This window comes from Peromyscus californicus, unplaced genomic scaffold (genome assembly GCF_007827085.1).
Source record: "Peromyscus californicus insignis strain IS unplaced genomic scaffold, ASM782708v3 Scaffold_18__1_contigs__length_77618521, whole genome shotgun sequence".
NCBI lineage: Eukaryota > Metazoa > Chordata > Mammalia > Rodentia > Cricetidae > Peromyscus > Peromyscus californicus.
Window position 1 is genome coordinate 35700953 of NW_026294480.1, and position 17194 is coordinate 35718146.

Consider the following 17194-nt stretch of genomic DNA (forward strand, 5'->3'; position numbering starts at 1 on the left):
GTTACCTCTAAGATACAGGTGCCACTATTGTATCCTTGGGACTGTCTTGCTGACTGGTGGTTCACAGGCTTTATACATGGGGATGACTATTGGCTGCTTTTTTTTTTTCTCTTGACAACTTGCATAGAACCTTTGGATAGTATGAGAGGCCATACTTAGGGAGGGGGCTGCCAGGTCAGATCCAGATTGATTCCATCAAGTGTAATCAAGTGTCTGAAGTACACAGGTTCTTCAGAAATAGAGTATTAGCTTCAAGTAGAACTTTTATGTTTTGTAGGATGGTTTTGATGATTTGTTTGTTGTGCTGGTCTTTATCTCATCATTTGATGAAAACATATTCTTTTGATTACATTCCCGGACAAAGACATGGAAGCAGAGCATGAGAGAACAATGTGATTGTTTCAGTCTTGGGTACACTAAGTCATATGAAACCTAAAATTTATCACCTCAAGAGAAAGTACACATTTTTCTATTGCCTGAAGAAAATCAAGTTTGAAAAATCCCAAGCATATGCTCTGCTCTGTATTAGCAATATTGATCAGTTTAGTTTGTCTGTTAACAGTACAACCATTAGTCTTAACTCAAGTTAAATTCATTGTTTTGTGCAGATATAAGTGTATCTCCAGAGAAGCTAGGTTCATAGGGAATTCTGAGTGGAGTTATGAGCTCTTCTGTACTGATATCTTAGAACCCAGGTTCCTTTCTTGCAATTTATCTATCCTACTTCATATAAAATTTGCCAGTAATTCTCTCCTGCCTGGAAAAATGACTTGTAACATGAAAATCCAGAAGATGATTTGGTGGATCAATCTTAGATCATGATTCTTTTCAACTTCTGGATGTGAAATTCCCTGGCTAAATCTTCTGGATGTGAATTCAATTAGTATCTTGACCTCGCCTCAGTGCCCTGAAATGCATTTAACCTAGGCCACCAGCATTTAATTTACTGCTCTTATTGATCTTCAGTGAACACTTTCCACTGTGCACTTATTGAAGGTCCATTTTGTACATAGTATTCTTGGAAACCCTAATTTCCCAGTGGCTGTCCTGGGATAGTACCTGGCACAGTACCATTTGTATCCAGCCAACTGACATGCAAGTACATATACTGAAATTGGGACTCTCTGGTCACAGTTCTGATAACTGATTGGGATTCCCTGGACATTTTTCAATCAACTTCATAGCAATATTACCTAAAGAAAAGAATATTTAAATGAAAAAAAATGATGCACAGTTGAGCTTAGAAAGAAAGGGAAATCAACCAATATGAGAAACTAGACAGAGCCGATTACTCTAGAAGCCAGTTTAAAACAATAGTGAATCTATTGCCACTGTTTGGTTATGCTGTGATTGGTCTTGATTATTAAACTATTAGCCAATGGGAATATTCACCATGCAACAGTGAAAATCCATGCATCAGCAGGATGTGGGGAGCAAGAACTTAGAGCCCTACAAGAAATGTAGACTTTTAAGAGATGGTAGAGGTGGTAAATGTTAGATAGAGAAGATTGTATTATACTAAGGTGAAATCCTATAGAACCTTGCTTCCTCAGCAAATACAGAGATGCATAGATGACTTTTGGCGTGTGTTTGTGTAACACAAATCTTAAATGGTCTTATTAATAAAAACAAACCCAGAGCCAGGTATTGGGGTGAATGCTGGAAGATCAGAGAAGCAGAACAGGCCACAGCTACCTCACCTTGCCAATTCCTCAGCTGATCCTGTTTCCTCAGACTGGAAGCCTCTGTGTCCTCATCCAAATGGGTCTCAGCTGTACTGTTTCTCAAAAGCCTGAAGCTTAACCAGTCTAGTTCCTGGTCCTCACACCTTGTATACCTTTCTGCCATCACTTCCTGGGATTAAAGGCTCTTGTTACCATGCCTGGCTGTTTCCAGTGTGGCCTTGAACTCACAGAGATCTGGATGGATCTCTGCCTCCAGAAGACTAGGATTAAAGGTGTGAGTGCCACCATTTTCTGGCCTCTGTATCTAGTGGCTGTTCTATTCTCTGACCCCACATAAGTTAATTAGGGTGCACAATATTTTGGGGAACACAATATCACCACATGCTTGTGTGCCAAACATCAAAAGCATGAAATGTAAGATCTACTGAATACATTGGGGAACATTGTAAGCATATGATAATATTTGCAGCATTATCATACTTTAATTCCATTGCCACTAGGTGTTGAGATGGGAGTATCTGTCATTTCAGTTTGTGGTATGTATTTAGGGTGGTTCACAGTTGCTTTCAGACACAGTTAAGCGCTGTCTAGCTTGCTAGCATGAATGTGGCTTCAAAGGAAGTTCCTAACACACCAGAATGCTGACTTGAGTTATATTGGCAAGGAAGATGAAAATACAGAGATGATACTGTGAAAAGAGGCAGAAAAATGTACACAAGGCAAAATAAAATGTAGACTACATTGATTGGCCTGTCCAAACACATGGAAAAGTCTTCTAATGATGACTGGCATCATAAAACTGTGAGAAAATTCCCCTTGAGTCAGTCAACACAGATATTCTGTCTTAACAAGAATATTTTTCATATTTACAGTTACACAAGTGTAAAAACACCAGAGTTTTCCAATCATTGGTAAGAATTGTGTAAAAATGTTAATTACCACTTCCTATATATAAAGTACAGTAACAGTCTATAAAGTGTTTGTTTCTGTATGTAGATGATTAGTATGCTTTAGGAATCCTATATGGAGATCGAATCTAAGCAAACTTGATAATCTAATTATGATAGGCCCTGTAATTTCCTACTAAAATTTCCAGATATTTATATCATTAATTTTCTTCTGTGTCACAGGGAGTTTATGGACAAAAGTCCTACATATATTCGTCAATAAGTCGAAGACTGTTGCACAAAAGGAATCTGATTGCAAAAGGATACAGTTCCAAATGAAGGAGAAGCTACTCTCAACCATATTTTGTTTTACGTGTGTGAGACAATATCTGGTTAATTTGTGTATTAAGGGATATCCATTGTTTAATAATGGAAGAACAACTCTGTGTCATGGAATAAGAGATCTACTACAGGGCTTTAAAAACCTGCACGCATTTTAGAGGCTGTAACTAAAGGTCTAAAAATGGATCTGGAGTGATTGAGAAGACACCTGCCCTTCCAGCAGATGAACATGAAGCATGTAGAGCTGTTTGCATGAGATTCTTAAGGGGTCTGACGTGAGGCTGATGGGCAGCTGCTGGGTCCTCAGGATAATGCTGCCCTCAGCTAACAATAAAGTATGTGGCATTAATGTTGGTTTGATCAGCAGGGCCCATAGTCTTATAGAGAGCTAGTTTGGAAATAGGGAAAAGTAAAGACAAAATTTTGCCTTCTTTTCCTAACTATAGCTACCAGTTAACTGCGGTGACTTCAGGAACTGGAAGCTGATGCTTCACTTCTGCCTCCCAAACTTTCTGTCCATCCTTACTTCTCTTACAAAAGGAAGAAAGATTTTCAAAACCAAATAGTATAATAAAAAAGAAAATAAACAATAAACAAAGATACAATTTGTACATTCAAGGAAACAGCTGCATTCTAATGAATGACTAGAGAACCCTAACTTCCCAGACTTTCACGCTGGCTTGTGAGGAGGAACCACAATTTAATTATTAATAAACCTTGTTTAATAAAAGTCAGTTTCATTTTCATTATGCAAAACTCATAATATTGTACTCTAGAGAGTATCGTGAGAGAAAGCAAATTGATAAATATTCAAGTTGGAAAATGCATTTAAGACTAATTATTGAAAAAAGATATAAATATTCTAAGACACTATGGTTTATATATGAAAGACACTTGGAGGGGTTACTCTAAAATTTACAAGAATTTTAGCATCAAATGGTTGTTACTTCCCATACACTATCAAGTTGAAAGAAATGGTTCTAAAGCTCAATAACTAAAATTGATAATGATGGCTCATGCCTAGAATCCTAGTACTATGGAAGTTGAAACAGGATGTTTGACATCAGTTTGATGTCAACATAGAGTATATGGTGAATTCTAGGCTACAGAGTTTGGGCTACAGCATGTAACCCTGTCAAGTAAAATAAAATAGAAATCTCAGTAATTTAAGAAACATTTAGCTTTGCCAAAAGTTATCATTCTAATATTTTCTGCAATATGAAATTTTACCCAAAATGTAAGTTGAAAGATGTAAAACAACAAAACCATTGTAGCAATATGTTAGGTAAACACATTTGTAGAAATATGTTAGATAGACATCTTAAGTACACATAAGACACATTTTTTACTTTTTTCTGCATAGTCACCTATAATTCCTAAGATTTCTCCTTCTCAATAAAGGCTAATCTTTATGCCTAATTTTGTATTTGTGATTTTAACATCTATTTTTTCTTAAATCCCAGTATTCCTAGGAACACAAATGAGACCCTAACTGAAAGTAAAAATCAGTGTATATTTAGAAAATCTGTTATGCTTATATTGTCTGGACAAACAGATTTAATAGGTCTTCAATTCCTCTTTTCTTTTGCTTACATAATCGTACCACTGAGTGATTTTTGCCTGCAGCACCGTTCATACCCTGTAGTAGCTCCAGTTTTTATTGCTACAACAAGAATACCTCACAAAGGCAATAAAGGATGCCTGCTTGGTGGTCCAGTCCATCATGACAGAGAAGACATGCTGATAGGCACATGAAACAGATGGCTACATCACTTTCATAATGAGAAAACAGAGAGAAACGGATGCTGGCACTCAGCTTACATTCTCCTTTTATACAATCTAAGAAGACCCCAGCCACTGGAGCTGCCCTCCTCACACCTGCGGTGAGTCTTCCCACCTCAGCACCATCTACAAAGTGCTTTAAGACATGCTCAAAGATTGTTCCACAGTTACAGCAGATCCTATCAAGTTGACACCATTAACCATCTCAGTACGAAATGCACACATGTATAGTATATAGTTATGTTTTTCTTTTTTTATTTTTGAGATTATAATAAAATTACATTTCTGCTTTCCATTTCCTCCAACTTCACCATTACTCCCCACTATTTCTTCAAATTCATGGCCTATTTTTCATTAATTGTTATTGCATGCATATATATGGAATATATATTCTTAAATATAATCTGCTCAGTTCAAATAATGTTACTTGTTACTTTGTTATACATATCCTTTTCAAATACACAAATTCACAAGACATGTAGAGGTACATTTTCTTCAAGTCTGATTTGTCTGGAAACATAGAAAAATAGGTTGTATGATGGTAGCTATGACACAGCCCCTATGTTATCTCATGATGTTTCTTATTTTCAAGTCTGAGGTTCTTTTTGTGTGTATTTTTACTTCTTTTTTTTTTTTTGGAGATTATGTTATAATTACATCATTCCGTACTTTCTTCCCTCCCTCTAAATTCTCCTGTATACACCCCTTCTTGCTCTCTTTTAAATCAATGGCCTGTTTTTCTCAGTAATTGCTGTTTTAAACACACACACACACACACACACACACACACACACACACACACACTCACACACAATGTATGTATTCCTAAATATGTAAACATGACATGCTCAGTCATATTAGAGATGGCAAAGAATGGGTTTAGCTTGTTAATTCCTAATGCACCTAATGCAAAAAAAAATAAGTAAGAGTGAGAAAAGTAGAAAATAAATATATGAAAGGAGATGAAAGAAGTGTGGATGGTAAACATAGCTCAATGACATTATAAACCTGAAACACAAGGGAGTCTCCAGTGTCACAGGCTGTTTGACAAGTGTTTGCAATCTGTGTAACAATCAGATAACTACTTTGAAGAGCTGGAGTAGAATGCTTAACTGACACGTACAAGACTCTGGACTGGATCTACAGTAAAACAAACAATGACAATTAAAAAGATAACTTATTTTTTCATGCTATAGATCCTAAATGATAAAAGAAATAAATTTCAAGTGAATGTGGTGGTTTAATTATCCTGCTAACAAAGGAAATTACTATGTTCAGGAGATAAAATAAAGAGGGGATAAAGCTACAATAATAAATGATGTTAGTTATCATAGCCATTAGTCTTGGACTCAGGATCTCTAACTTTAGGGATTCATGTAAGAAAGCCCTCTTCCATATACATAATAAGTGTGCTGGGCTCTGCTGACTCTCTATGGGAGACCTTGATTTGGGGGGTGTGGGGATGTGGGGTAGCTTGGGAGAGAGGGCTGGGGGCTGAGGGTGGGAGGAGAGAGGAGGGGGAATCTGTGGGTGGTATGTGAAGTGAGTAGAAAATTACTTAATAAAGAAAAATGAAAACGAAAAAGAAAAAGCTCAAGAAACACAAATACAGATGCAGAGAAATACACATTTGCACACACAAGAATCCTGTAAAAACACAAAACTGGAAGTCATGATACAGACACAGAGCACTTGTAAAGCTAAAAAAAAATGCCTGTCACAACATTACAAGACAAAGAACCTCCAAAGATGCCTCTGAGTTTATTTTGTGTGGGCCATCTACTGCTGGATATAGAGCCTATTCTTAAGAGTGATTTGTTTCTCCCTTGGAGAAAACTAATTTTTTATTTGCAAGTGGTTATCAATTGCAATATCAATTGACCATAGTTTCTGGGAGTCTACTTCTTTTTTGAGCTCTAGGACCCTATCTGAAAACACCAAAATATAAAAAGCAGATTATTGGTAGAAATATCAATATGAGAAGCAATGCTGAAGATGGTTTAAACTATTAAATGAATAAATGGCATATATAGCTTTAACATAATAAAATACAACAATTGCAATCTTTCCAATAGATCTAGAACAAGAAACCGACAAACTTCCATATCATTACATGATTAAAAACTTAAAAAACAAAAGCAAAACCAAGAACCCACCTAGATATAAAATGAATGTACTAAAACATATTAAAGGCCATGAATTAGTTATATTTTGTTTTTCTGATAAAATACCTTAACAAGAGGCAGCTTAAGTAAGAGTTTATTTTGGCTTATGGCTCCAGGGAGCTAGATATCCATAAGGATGAGGAGGGCATGAGCACAGGAAGCCGAGAGGCCACATCTCAACTCTACCCAGAAGGCAGACAGCATGGACTGGAAGTGGATGGGGCTATAAACTGAAGCCCACTCCAGTGAGATCCCTCCCTTCACCACCTCTTTGTTCTCCAAGTTCTATATCCTCCCACTAACTAGAGACCAATATTCAAACACATTAGCCTACAAGGGACATTTCTTATTCAAACAACAGGCCACACATGACAAGCCCAAGTTATTACCAAGCAGGAAGGAGGATTAAGCTTTTCGTCTAGCAATTGGAGCCAGGCAAGTGTGGCAACTCTTGCTAGACCAGTGGTCTGAATGAAATGTATGAATGGAATTTCAACATGGCAATGCAAACAAACCTCTTCAGAAGCTTCAAACTCATTTGCTCTGGTGTTTGTTAGCTTGTCAGTAGCTAACAGTATACTGATGCTGCTCCATTTAAAGTTACCATGGAGGGAGAGAATAATATTCATTTGAACATGTTAAAAATTCTACAAAATTCAGTTTTTACCAGAATCAGACTTTACAAACAAACAAACAAACAAACAAAACAAAAAAACCTCCTCAGAAGGCCTTTGTTATTTCTAAAATCCTGGAAAAAAATATGGCCTCATAAAAAGAATTTGGCAATGGTCCCTCTGTTTCTACTTTATGGACTAATTTGAAGAATATTGGTATTATCTCTTCTTTGTAAGTCTGGTAGAATTCTGTGCTAAAATCATCTGGCCTAGGTCTTGTTTGGGTTGGGAGACTTTTAATAACTGCTTCTATTTCCTTAGGAGTTATAGGTCTATTTAAAATGTTTATCTGATCTTGATTTAATTTTGGTATGTGGTATTTATCAAGAAATTTGCCCAATTGTTTTAGATTTTCCAATTTAGTGGAGTACAAGTTTTTGAAGAATGACCTAATGATTCTCTGGATTTCCTCAGTGTGTGTTGCTATGCACCCCTTTTCATTTCTGATTTTGTTAATTTGGATATTCTCTCTCTGCCTTTTAGTTTGGATAAGGGTTTTTCTATCTTGTTGACTTTCTCAAAGAACCAACTCTTTGTTTCATTGATTCTTTGCATTGTTCTGTTTCTATTTTAAAGATTTCTGCCCTTAGTTTGATTATTTCCTGCCGTCTACTCCTCTTGGGTGTGTTTGCTTCTTTTTTTCTAGAGCTTGCTGGTGTGAAATTTCTCTAAATTTTTTAGTCAGGCAATTAGAGCAATGAATTTTCCTCTTAGCACCACTTTCATTGTGTTCCATAAGTTTGGGTATGTTGTGCATTCATTTTCATTGAATTCTAGGAAGTCTAATTTCTTTCTTTGTTTCTTCCTTGACCCTTAGTTTAACTTCCACTTGATATGCCATGTTTCATTGATATTCATGGGAGGCCTGCCTCTTTCTGAACAGAAATGGAGAAGTAGATTGACAGGAGCAAAGGGGAGGGCGGGGGGGGGGGGGGGAATGGGAGGAGAGGAGGGAGGGGAAACTGGGGTTGGGATGTAAAATAAATAAATTAATTAATTAAAACAATTTTAAGTTTGTTTTTAAGAAAATTAATGGCAAAAAAAGATGAGAAAGCAAAAATTATTAAAAATCACTGTTCTACTAAAAAGAATTGGTTTGGTTTTAACATTCTCTCCAGCATTCTCATTATTTTCAGGGAGGTAAATCTTCAGAGGCTCTATACCTCATCACTCCAGAAGAGATGCTGTGAAAAATCATTTGCTTTAATGTAAAGTACAGATGTAAAGTAAACCATTTGCTTTAATGGTTCATCTGGGTTAGCCTTATTTTTTACTTGTCTTCTTTTCAGTCTTTTCCAAGTGGTTCCTTCTCATATCATTGAGACATGTCCTTCTAACCTGAAATGCTGAAAAACCACTTTACCTGAGGAGAAACTGGATGAGGAAGTCTTTATAAACCGGCACACTGTGCAATGAGATTGTAACAGATTATGAAATCTGTGTTCTACCTAGTACATACTTTATATTGTTGCTATGTGTACCCACAAGTCTTAGAAAACTCCCTGTTGTATCCACTGCATTTTATTGCCATAGTGAAAGAGCAAAACTTAAAAGGGGTCAAACAGGGACTCCATATTGACTTGATTTACACAGGTATTTTCTAGTAGCTTCTAATTAATTTCATTTTAATCAAGAAAATGCAGAAAAAATTGAAAGAAATATTTTACAATTGACTAAGGCTATTGTACACATTTGGGAATGTACAATATAATTATCATATAATATGTTAACTTTCCTAATTGTAATATATAAATTTAATGGTTACATGGGTTGATGGACCATTTTTTGTAACTCAGCGGCATATGTTAAAGACTTGAACATTTGTAGACTAGAAACTGTTATAATCAATTTGACAAGTTTAAGAATATAGAAAAATAAGATTTTTATCATAAAAATTTAAACTTGAAAAAATTTAGAAACCACAGAATTTCAGATTTCTTAATAGACAAATAAAATGTGTGATATACAAAAGGTCACACACACACATGTATACACACACACACACACACACACACACACACACACAAAAGGTACTCATAAACATTAAGCTTTGATGTCATGAACCCTATAATTTAAAATAAATCATAGTTTACCTATAAACCATTAAAAACAAGCCTTAAAAGTTTTTCCTATACTTGCAAAATTTAGACTGACTACATATATAATCTATATTTACAGTCAATTCACACTCCTATGGTTCTGTGACAATTTAATTCCATCTACCTGGGACCCCAGTTTCATACTCCAAGGCCTGAAAATCTACTTGTTTTTACCACACCAGTTTCCTTAATATCCTATTTGTTTTTTATTCCTTTTGCTTTTTTTCTATCCAGGTGTCAATCAAAGACTCCCTCCCCTTACTTCATCTGGCTGTTGTACAAATGGAGCCACGGATACACTTCTGAGATCCCTTTGATAGGCTCACTGTAGAGGTCTCCCCACTGACATATCCAATGACTACGCAGCAGTAAGCAGCAAGATCAGTCATTGTCCAAATTTCCTGACAGCACAGAGTCACCTCTTCAGGGAGCAGGGAGATCAGGAGATTAAAACTGGTCAGAGAGTTTAATGGTATGGACCTCAATTCATGTCGTTGGCCAGGAGCCAGAATGCCCTTGTCCCTGTCATTTGGGTAGAGGCCCCAAAAAGCCAGAGTATTTGGAGTCTTTGCTCCTTTGTCTGGTTGCTAAATGATTTAAGGACTTCAGCTCTGGAGGGGAAGTGCTGTAAGGATTAACAGCCTTGATGGACATCGAGAATGGACCCTGCCCCCTTGTGTAACTTTGGACTGTACCTCAGTTTCCTATTAACACTAGAAGAGGAAGATTTTCCATAGGCTTTTTGTAGAACCACTGAGGCACAGCTACTTCTTCTAAATCAAAATTATAGAATCTGAGTTCTGTCTCTTGCCCTGCGTGGAGACATGAAGTTCTAAATTACCTCAACAATTATATGTTATTTTTCCCCCTTTTAAGAGTTAACTCGGCCGGGCGGTGGTGGCGCACGCCTTTAATCCCAGCACTCAGGAGGCAGAGCCAGGCAGATCTCTGTGAGTTCGAGGCCAGCCTGGGCTACCAAGTGAGTCCCAGGAAAGGCGTAAAACTACACAGAGAAACCCTGTCTCGAAAAACCAAAAGAAAAAAGAGTTAACTCAGCTGAATCTGGTGTGTGTGTGTGTGTGTGTGTGTGTGTGTGTGTGTGTGTGTGTGTGAGAGAGAGAGAGAGAGAGAGAGAGAGAGAGACAGAGAGACAGAGAGACAGAGAGAGACAGAGAGAGACAGAGAGAGAGAGAGAGAGAGAGAGAGAGAGGGAGAGAGACGGAGAGAGATTTGGGCAAATTTCATATCTTAATTTTTTTCAGGAGTACTTTATAATCATGTCATATATATGGTTGCACATATGCATGTATTCAAGCTTCTGGAAAAAATAGGGACTATAGTAGTATAGTCAACTCAACACTAAAGTCTTGCCTTTGTATTTTCTTACCAAAAACATCACGTGGCTTATTTTTTATATTAATTTTACTGTCTCTTTAAAGACTTTATTTTTTAAAACTATGTATTTGTTTCTATACTGTATATATCACCTTTTTTGTCTCTTTCAAGCCTACGTATATTTCACACACATTTTAAACTATTACATCTGAATCTGTCTTATTGTGAATCTATTGCTTTAAGATGCAGGAGCTGTGGCTGCTGGCTCCGCCCACCTCAGCTTCCCAACATGGCGGCTACTGTAGTTTTCCGCCAGCTCTGGGAGCTATCGTGGGTCTATGCTTTTATCCAAGCAGCATGTAGCCCAGAAACCTCTTTTGTTTTGTACTAGCAAAGGCTAAATCCACAATGTAGCTTAATGTGCCACTTGCAGAGGCCTCATTCCCGCCATACTGCAGGTCGAGTGCGCACGCCAGCAACCCGCCAGTAGCTCAAACCGGCAGCTGCCGCTCATTTGAGAGAAACAATTAGGAACTGTTTTTAGCTCCGTTTTAGAATCTTTTTTCTCAGTTTTTAGGTGGAAACTCTTGCCCCACGTTGGGCGCCATTTGTTGCTAGAGTTTTTCTGCCTGGCCCACAGTCAGGGCAAATCTCTCTCACCCGCCAGTCCCACAGCCGCTCAAACCCGATCAAGTAAACACAGAGACTTTAATTGGTTACAAACTGTATGGCCGTGGCAGGCTTCTTGCTAACTGTTCTTACAGCTTAAATTAATCCATTTCTATTAATCTATACCTTGCCACGTGGCTTGTGGCTTACCGGTACTTTACATCTTCCTTGTCCTGATGGCGGCTGGCAGTGTCTCCCCTCCCAGCTTCCTGTTCTCTCAATTTTCCTCTCTGTTAGTCCTGCCTATACTTCCTGCCTGGCCACTGCCAATCAGTGATTTATTCATTGACCAATCAGCAACACATTTGACATACAGACCATCCCACAGCACACACACACACACATTTCCAAGTAGACATGTATTTCTAAATGTTTGGATTCCATTTGTCATTATATTTCAATTGTAGGTTATGACCTACTTGTGGGTCACAAAATCAATTTATTATATTTCTGTAATTTTCATATAAGACGGAAATTATAATAGGATAAATTATATCATAACATACCAAAGAAATTCATAAAATATATTAAAGTTTTGTTTTGAGTATAAGAATAAGAAAATATATTCATAGGTATATTAAGATCAATGTAAAATAAATTTATTTTTGTGGCAAATCAAATTTTAAAAATATTAATATACTCACTCATTGAATGTATTCTTGGTTGTATTTTGCTAATTGAATAAAATTGAAAAATATGAATGTGAAATCTTTTAAGATTCTAAATAAAAATTAGTGAATGGATCTTAGTACTTAGTAGATTTTTGATAAATATACTGGATAATGTTATAATCTGAAATAAACTGATGATGTCAAATTATTTATTTGGAAATATTAGTTTAAAATGTAGCATGTTTTTGAGTTTTGTATAAGGATAATTTTATTTGAAGAAATGCACTAGGTAACTATTGAGTGGGTAAGAGAGATTGGAATTCATTGAGATTTTTCTGAGATGTTTTTAAATATATCTCACTCATTTCTGGTTTCCCATGCTTGAACAGCCACAAGCAGCAAAGTCTCTTGGGAAAAACTGAAATTCCCCACAGAGGACAACTCAAGCAGCACTGTTTCTTGAAATGGTGGAGTTGAGGACCACCCTGAAGATGAACACTATGCCCCTCAGAAGGACAAACGCTTCTTGGGCAACACTAGGCTTAACCCCACTCCTAGTCCCATGTTCTTGGTGTGCATCCTGGGGGACCAGCAGCACTGTGATGAAGCCAAGACTATGGATGGACCCCCACAAGGATTTTGAGATGCTGAAGAAGCATAATAAGAACAAGAAGTTGTTCAAAAAGCTGGCCGAGAAGTATGATGCCATTTTGGCCTCTGAGTCTCTGATCAAGCAGAACCTGTGTTTCCTAAGCCTAGGCCTAAAGAAGGCTGGCAAGTTCCTCTCCCTGTTGACACACAGTGAAAACATGGTGGCCAAAATCAATGAGGTGAAATCCATGATCAAGTTCCAGATGAAGAAGGTGCTTTGTCTGACTGTTGCTGTCGGCCACATAAAGATGACTAGTGATGAGTTGATCTACAACACTCACCTGGCTGTCAATTTCTTAGTGTCCTTGCTCAAGAAGAACTGGCAAAATATCCAGGCTTTGTACATCAAGAACACCACCAGCAAGCCCAGTGCCTGAGCTACGAACCAATAAACATTAGTGCTACAAATAAGACAGACAGATAGATAGATAGATAGATAGATAGATAAACACATATAATAATACAACATTTGTAGGTCTCTTTAAACCTTGAGTCCCTCCATTGGAAAACAATAATATGGCATCTGAGTACATGGCCTTATTCATTCTTTTTTCACATGCTTCTGATTTGATTAATGCATCAACACCATCCTTGGTTCAGGAGACAGAGTACTGTGTATGAGGAGACACTTTGATCTTTGTAGAACTTTTGCAATGAGAAAAATGAAATAATGAATGTAATAACTAATGAATCTTAAGTAATCAAATTCTAGGGGAAAAAATTAGAAGAGTATAATGATAAAGTGTGCCAGAAAAGTGGATATAGTGAAGGATATTTCTCTCTTCTAGAATCACATCTTTGTGGAAGCAACATCTGTTTGATCTCTGAAAAGTAAGAGCCAACTCTCTCAAAGATCCTGGATTAAGTCAGAGGATGTTAAGAACTATGCAACAGGGAGGATGAGTTTGTCAGGGTCCAAGATGAGGATGAAGAAATCGGAACTAATTGTGTGAAGATAAGCGATGAAAGGAGAGATTTAATAAGAAGCTGGGGGACAAGTCAGTCAGCATATCATAAACTAATACGATGTGTGTGGAATTTTCTTGTGGTCCACGGGGTAGCTATTAAAGCATTAGAACAAAAGAAACACAATCCTATCTCAATGCCTTAAATAAATATTAGTGCAATACTCAAAAATTAGTCTGGCAAAAATACAGGTAGAATTCAGAGAAACATGTAGATGTTGTTTCATTGCATATTTTCTTTGTTTGTTTTTGTTGTGATGGCAGATAAACTGTGGGGCAATTAAATAACTACAGGATAACATTTGTAATTATTACTATAAAACATGTATTCAGAATCTTTTCCCTGATTGACAATATCCTAAATATTTTCCATACACTATCTCAATGAAGCCCTTAGACAAATCTAGTCATGATACTAAAATCAAGTAAACATAGTATTTGAAGGTGTGGAATGGTTGCAGGCAAAAATCATCTTTTCATTCTTTTTGAGATATGAATATGGGCATGTGCCATATTATGAAAGAAACATGGAATGTTATGGCATATTCAACTGTTAAAACCACATGAAAATAAGAATTAAGCTTGAATGATAGAATGGGAAAAAACCAAGTTTACAATTAGGAGAAGAGCTGTCAAAGAATTTATTTAAAATATAAGATAACAGGGTGGGAGAGATGGCACAGCAGTTAGGAGCACTTGTTCTTGCAGAACAAAAGACCCGCACGGTGCACATACATACATGTACGCAAACTATTCATACACATTAAATAAGTATTTTATATCAATTCTTTTAATAGCTCTCTGTGGCTTTCCAGTGTTACAGGGCAAACACATGCAAAGGCTTATATAATGTCACCCTCCTCTTTACTTCAGATCTCTGCTCCCAATACCTTGTCCTTTACCTGGAGAAGTTCATTTGCATTGGTTCCTTATATTTTTTCAATGCTATAGACAAGACCATTCAGCTGCTTTTCATCTGCCATTCTCCCTTCCTTGGAAGTTTTTCCAAGGGTCATTTGTATGGATCTTTCATTTATTCTGATCTCTTCTTAGGGAGACTATCTCAGATATCTTCTTTCTTGAAGCCAGCTTAAATGATGATTTTTTTTTCACATTTCATCCATTAATGTGCTGACTCTCCTTCAATCAGGTGTATACATTTTTGTTAATGTCTCACAGATATGTTCTTGATATCACTGCAGTATCCCAATCACCTGGACTCATTCTAGGCACATAGTCAACAGTAAGCAAATATCTTCGGATGAATAAACCAATGAATACTACAAAACAGATGGCAAACAATCTTTTTTTTGTCACTGAGCAGAATTTCTACACAGTGACTTCCCATCTCTGCTCCATGGACAGCCAAGAATGCTGACCTGGTCATACAAGTTTCCTTGTCCTTTCTGTTCTCCTGAACATGACTGGAAACTTGCGTGTTCCTCACGTATTGTTTGACTTTAGTTCATTACCTCATCTTTCCTTATTTCCTTTTTACATTTTTCCTTCATGCAAATTAGATGGCTTTAACTATTTTTCAAATCTTGCCACTTGTTAACTCATGAAATTATTCACATTAAAAGCAGTCAGCTGGTGGATGAGGTTTTTGTAACACTACTCAAACTCAATTACTGGGCATCTACTTTTGTCCCCAAGTACCCACCATGTACCTTATAAGATCTTTTTCAAAACCAATCCCCTGCTGCTATCAGAATGACTTAGTACATTGAGCAATAAAATATTTTATGCTTGTTAAAATTGAAGGTCGACAACCTACATTCATTTCTTGAGATGGAAAAGAAAAAATAAAAATATAAAATGCAACCAAACTTCTGAAGGCAGGTAGCAACCAAGAAACTATGGCCATTAGAGAGCCACTCTGTAACAAAGCAAAGGATCTCTGAAGTGGAGACTTTGGAAGAGTGCTTGGGCTCATACCCCTCTTGGATGAAATCCACAGAAATACCTCTACAGCTCTCAGGTTTTACTATAGGCTTCTGCTCAGGGAATGTTTTTAAGCCAAGTAAGCTGAAAGTCATGTTATGCTGAAGATATAAGATAACCTATAAGTTAGAAACTTTTCAGGCATGTCCGATCTCCTGACATTGTAGGACAAATGTCATCTACAGAGTTCATCCTCGGAAACATCATTGTTAAGTTAAAAAATACTAAGAAAACAATCATGCTTTAAGTAAGCCTGCTACTTTTATATTAAGCTTCATTCATTTTGCCATGAGATACACATGACTGCAGGCCACAGGTTGGACATACCTACCAGGTTTTACTCAGAAGATAACTTCATGCATATTTTTCATTTATTAAACAAACTTCTATGCATTAAAGACTTGCTAGGACTGGAGAGATGGTAAAGGATGCTGACTGCTTTTTCAGTCCCCAGTTCAGTTCCCAGCACCCATCTTGGGTGACTCAAAACTGTCTATAACTGCTGCTGGAGGGGATCTGATGCCTTCCTCTGGCCTCCCTAGTTACCCACACATGCTGCATACACAGAGAAACACATGCATACACTTACGCATAAATGAAAACAAAAAATATGTATTTTTAAAAGAATTTGCTTCAGTTTACTTTCTGACCACATGCCATTATATTTTCCAAAGCTAAAACAAAAACAAAATGACCTTGTTCACAATGCAAATCTGTTCAGTTATCATAGCTAAATGTAATAGTTTCCATGTCTTTAACCTGGATTTATCTTCAGTTTTATAATTCAGGAAGCTAGGAGTGAAAAGTCAGTGACGACCATAGTTAGTTTCTGGTAAGGACAATCTTTCTGGCTAACTTTCATTTCACTCTGTGCACTATTCTGTTGTGTATATACACAGAGAAAAATGGTCCCCTCTCATTGTGACCTCAGTGTATGACTCACTTGGCCCTAATTACACTCTTTCTTCCCAATACTATGGCAGTGAGAGTTGGTTACACATTCAGCATATAATTGTAGATGGACACAGTTCAATGTATAGAACTCACAAAGTGAAAGTCAGTTGTGTGGGGTTAGACAGAAGAGGGGCTTGACTTGGTTTCAGTTTTTCCTGTGAATAAAATTCCTTCTAATGTTTTTGTGCTGTTTTCCTTTATAGGAAGTATCAGTGTAGAAATTCACCTTTGTTATCCTTTATCCTTTTGAATTTTAACATTTTGCATTTGTGATTGTATTGAGGTAATCAGTTTAGAAAAAATTAGATTTCTCAGACTAATATCCTAGTACCAACTGTTTCAAAGCCTCTTAAGAGTTAACTCCTACATTCTATCTCAAGTAGGGATGAACATCTCTAAACAGAAAATACTGTTCTTGACTTCCAAAGTAA

At 36.9% G+C, this 17194-nt stretch overlaps 1 pseudogene; it reads left to right on the forward strand.

The window, feature by feature from the left end:
- The first annotated feature begins 10122 nt into the window (after nucleotides 1-10122).
- LOC128113842 (60S ribosomal protein L10a-like) lies at nucleotides 10123-13277 on the forward strand (annotated as a pseudogene).
- The last annotated feature ends 3917 nt before the right edge of the window (nucleotides 13278-17194 follow it).